At 35.7% G+C, this 5,403-nt stretch overlaps 1 pseudogene; it reads left to right on the forward strand.

Annotated features, from left to right (window-relative positions):
• Positions 1-533: 533 nt before the first annotated feature.
• Positions 534-4,863, forward strand: LOC140449147 (uncharacterized; annotated as a pseudogene).
• Positions 4,864-5,403: the final 540 nt, after the last annotated feature.

Here is a 5,403-nt window from a genome sequence, read left to right on the forward strand (position 1 = left end):
TTTTTCCCTCAAAACAAAATTATTGAGCAGTCTAAGCAGCAGCAATGTGCTTTGAAGCAAACCAGTATAATAATACGCACAGTTCTTTCGAAAGATTGATTAATTCACGTTATGAATACATACGAGTATGTACACGAATGTACCTCTAAACTTTTGTCATCGTTATAGAATAGCAGTTAATAAATAATAATTGATCAACACTTAATAATTCGAAGTTTTATTTATTTTCTCTCACAAATTTCGAACCATTTGATATTTCAAACACTCAATAATTCGTAATATTTTAAGAGTCCCTCGAGTTTCGAATTAAAGGGTCCTATTCACATGCGTATTTTTCCGGAGGATATGTCCGGCGGACAGATCCTTCGGACAGATCCGCATGTGTATATCGACGACGACGAGCACGGACAGCGAGCCGGACATATACGCATGTGTGAGAATAGTTTCAAGGATTTGTACGCCAGACGAAGAGTAGGTACCTGTTAAAATTGTATCAAGTTGCTACGGTAAGTAGTAAATGTGTATTTTCTAAAATGACATTCGCGGATAATAAAGCATTTTGGGAAAGTTTTATTTCGTTATATAAGTTGAAGCCATGCTTGTGGAATATAAAAAGTAAAGACTATTCTAACAGGCAACTGCGAAAAAAACGCATATGATGAATTGGTTGAAAAATGCCAAGAAATTTGACCAGATGCAGATGTAGAGTATGTAAGAAAGAAAAACGGGTGTGGCAGTCCAGTGGGACTGCCGGTGGAAGTTACACTTCTATACACGCATTCGCCGTTACAAATTTATTTGGGAGTCAATCTGCACAATCATTACATATGTAATTCTATAGGTAAGACATAGCAGAAAGAGAAACAGAATTAATAACAACTTACTAACAATGAAGGATTGAATCAATGTTTTGATGAAAATGTATATTTTTATTTTCATATATGTATGAAAGGAGTTGAATGCAAAAATTTTTTTACAGATCCTCTGCAGTAAAATTCATTGTTTATTTTGTTATTAATATAATAATACAATACAAATTAAAATGCAATATCCATAAGTATTTAAAAATGACAATAATGTAATAAAATTAATAAAAAAGTGGGAATCGAACCCCGGTCTCCCGCGTGATAGGCGGGGATACTGACTACTATACTATCGAGGACATGCCACAGACGCATTTCAAAATTGATAGTTCTGGATCATACAGTGATTTATTGAGATTATTATTTTGAAATACAAAAGACAAATAATTATGAACATTTAATAAATAATACAAAACATATCACATAAATAATAATATTAATAAATATTTTATTATATGTATAATATTATATGGATATATATATATATATATATATATATATATATATATATATATATATATATATATATATATTATACCGTATTTGCCTAACTACCACATACTTTTCATGGGAAGACCAAATTTATGAACAGATGGATGGAGTAGCAATGGGAAGCCCACTAAGCCCGGTCGTAGCCAACCTTTTCATGGAGCATTTAGAGAAGAAGATAATGGACTCAGCATACAAGCCTAGGGTATGGTTCAGATACGTTGATGACACCTTTGTGATTTGGGGTCACGGAGCAGAAAAACTAAACGATTTCCTGGCTTATATAAATACACTACATCCAAATATTCAATTTACGATGGAAACAGAAAAAGCTCAACAACTAGCGTTCCTGGATGTATTAGTAAATCGAAAGGAAGGTCACTTAGGACATAAAGTGTATCGAAAACCTACACACACAGACAGATACCTAAACAGGAACTCAAATCATCATCCTAGCCAAAAACAAGGTATCATCAAAACTTTGGCAGAGAGGGCGAAGAGAATTTGTGAACCACAACATCTCCAAAGTGAACTTCTTTATATTGAAAAAGCGCTCACCTCTAATGGGTACACCAGAAGAGAAATACACAAGGCGATGAACAACGTATCTAGAAGAAGGGACGAAGAAACAGAATGTAAAGGGAAAGCGTTCTTGCCCTATATATCGGGGGTAACGGACAGAATTGGGCGAATACTCAAGAAAGCCAACATAAAGACCATCTTCAGACCTACAAAGAAGATCAAGGATTGTTTAAGATCGGTAAAAGTAAAACGCGACCCATTAGCAACGGCCGGAGTATACCGAATACCATGCACATGTGGAATGGTATATGTGGGAACCACAAAAAGACACACCAACACCAGGATAAATGAACATAAAAGCCATTGTCGTTTAGGACATATCGACAAATCTGCCGTTGCCGAACACGCTTTGGGAAGCGGAGAACATCGAATACTATTTGAAGAAACACAGATGCTGGACAAAACTTCACAGTACTACCCACGGTTATATCGGGAAGCGGTGGAAATATACAAGCACCCAAACAATTTCAATAGGATAGAAGAAGGACTAAAAATCAACAAAACATGGATACCAGTATTAAAATCCACAAACGCCCTTCCCGCCAAACACGGAGATAGAAAAGCTACTATAAACAACGACACGCCCCCTCAAGCCGAAACCAGTGGAGGGGAGGCGAGTGGGAATTATAAATATTGCCTCCGTAGTACAACGCGTCGTCAGTTTCTGCTTACAAGCGAAGCATCAACATCTCCAGAAGATGCCAACCCCTAGTGTTGGCGAAACGTCGAGAACAAATCTCAACAGAAGACAACGGCCCAACAGCCCGAATAAACAGTTTAATAAGTTAGACGATGGCCGTGAAAGCCTAACGCAATTTATATATATATATATATATATATATATATATATATATATATATATATATATATATATATATATATATATATATATATATATATCTTTATATAATATATATAATATTAAATTATGTATACAAAAGGAACATTTTTATATTCGAGAGAGGAAGAGACAGAAAATATATCTTCTGTCTCTCTCTTACTCAATATCTTACATATGTAATGATTTCACAGATTCATTCCCATACAAATTTCCAACGTGGAGCGCTCGTATAGAAGTATAACTTCAAAAATAGATTCCTTGCGTGCTGGATTTCGACGTGAATTAAGAGAAATGAGGAAGAGTAAGAGAACTGGGTCATCTACGGACAGTGTTTATGAACCCACCTTGTGGTATTTTGACTTACTGTTATTTACACAAGATCAAGAAGAGGTTCGCCCTTGAACATCTTCAATGGAATCCCAGGAATCGGAAGGGGATAGTCAAAGTGAAATAATGATAAGTCATATATTTTTTATTCTTTATTTTTGACCCGTTTTAACAAAGAAAGAGATACAGGCAATTTAAAAAAAGATAAATATGGTAGACCTTTTCGATTAAATTATTAATTTCCGTTGATCATATCTTCTTGAAATGATATTCGTCCTTCATTACTATAGTATTGGGTAAATGCTTTTCTGATATTTTTGGCAATATCATTATAGTAGGTCCTTCTGTTTTGTAAACCTTGTAATTTAACGTTTAATGTAATTACGATTACTGTCGTCGAGATCAATAGAGCGACTGGGTATGTACGTAGAGCTCTTCCTTCTTAAAAAATTATGTAGAATACAACATGCCATTACTACTTCATCAACTTTTTCGACATTATTAAATGAAATTGTGCTCAGTAATACTCTGAACCGAGAAGCCAATATACCAAACACATTTTGAACCACTCTTCTTGCTCGACATAGGCAATAATTAAAAATTTGTTCATCGTGACTAATACCAGTTAATGAATAGGGTTTCATTATATTTTCTGTGATGCTAAAGGCGTCGTCTCCAATAAAAATGTATGGAAGTTTGATTGGTGATTTGGCGAGATTAGTAGGAGGTGGTATATTTAAAGCATGGTTTTCAAGTTTGTCGTAAAAGACGGTCTCTTGTAGGATACCCCCATTAGAAACTCTACCATTTATTCCGGAGTATACATATATAAATTCATAATTAGAATTTACAATGGCAAGCAAGACGATACTACAAAAACCTTTATAATTGTAGAAAAAAGACCCACTATTAGGCGGTTTTTTAATCGCAACATGCTTGCCATCCATAGCTCCCAAGCAATGTTCAAAGTCGCATGAAGTTTTAAATCCGTCTGCTATTTCCAACCAATCATTTGTGCTTGATGGAAACTGTAAAAAAATTATATTAAGAGTAGGTTTAGAAACTGCATGCAAAATGTATAACAAGAGTAGGTATATAATAATACAAAATCATTTTTTTTTTTCAGGATGAAACATTACAATCATTAAGCGAGCCATCTACTCCCTTAAGTAGTTGCCGTTCACTGGGTAGTGAAGAGAAGAGCAGGTTCACAAATAAAAATACTAGTTTAGCTCAAAAAAAGCAAAGTTTTTAGAAGCAACTAATACTGCTCTTGCAGCTCCACAAACACCAGCATCTCCATATGATCCGTTTGGAAAAAGTGTAGCACTGGATCTCGAATCCATGGACATACGACAACGAATTTTTGCACAGAAAATCATTTCCGACGTTTTGTTTTATGGAAAATTAGGAAGGCTTACGGACAACTGTGCCTTTCATTTACCAACTTATGTATCGCCAGTGCCTGCTTATTTAACCCCTGCTGTTCAAGACACCTATGATTACAGGCAAAATCAAATGAATTATTATGGCAATCAGTTTGCAACACGACCGATCACATCAGTATTTCAGCCAAATTCTTTCTCAGAGCAATCCACATCAACTACACCACACTTATTAGCAGCTAATCAGCCACAACGTGTTCCCAGAATTAGGCTAATTAACAGCTCATATTTATCTCATCATGCGCATTGTATTCGACGTATGGCAAGGAGGAACATCAGTCGGAGGCCGAAAAATCAGCAATCTCCGCTATGCTAGTACTAGCATCATCAACAAATGACCTTGAATACATCATGAATAGACTAGATACTATTAGTCGTGACTATGGACTTAAAATTAATGTACAGAAGACCAAGGTAATGATAATCGATCGAATTAGAAATAATCAGCCGGAAACACGAAACGTAGCGGGGTTTGAAGTAGTAAGCCGTTTCAATTACTTAGGTTCTGTTATCACAAACAATGGTGGATGCGAAGAAGAGATCCGTCGACGCCTTATAATAGCCAGATCAGCAACGGTCAAACTTACTAAAAATCTGGAAAGATACGAACATAGCCAGGAACACGAAGCTGCGCCTAATACGGACGCTTATCTTTCCTATCGCTACCTATGCGTCAGAAACTTGGATCATTAAAAAGTCCGACTCACGACGTATAATGGCCTTTGAAATGTGGTTATATCGTAGAATGATGCGCATACCCTGGACAGTCCATCGCACAAATGTCTCAATATTGACAAAACTCGACTTCAATACTAGGCTTACCACAATCATCAACCAAAATATATTGAGCTACTTT

The sequence above is a fragment of the Diabrotica undecimpunctata genome, chromosome 8 (genome assembly GCF_040954645.1).
Source record: "Diabrotica undecimpunctata isolate CICGRU chromosome 8, icDiaUnde3, whole genome shotgun sequence".
NCBI classification, from domain to species: domain Eukaryota; kingdom Metazoa; phylum Arthropoda; class Insecta; order Coleoptera; family Chrysomelidae; genus Diabrotica; species Diabrotica undecimpunctata.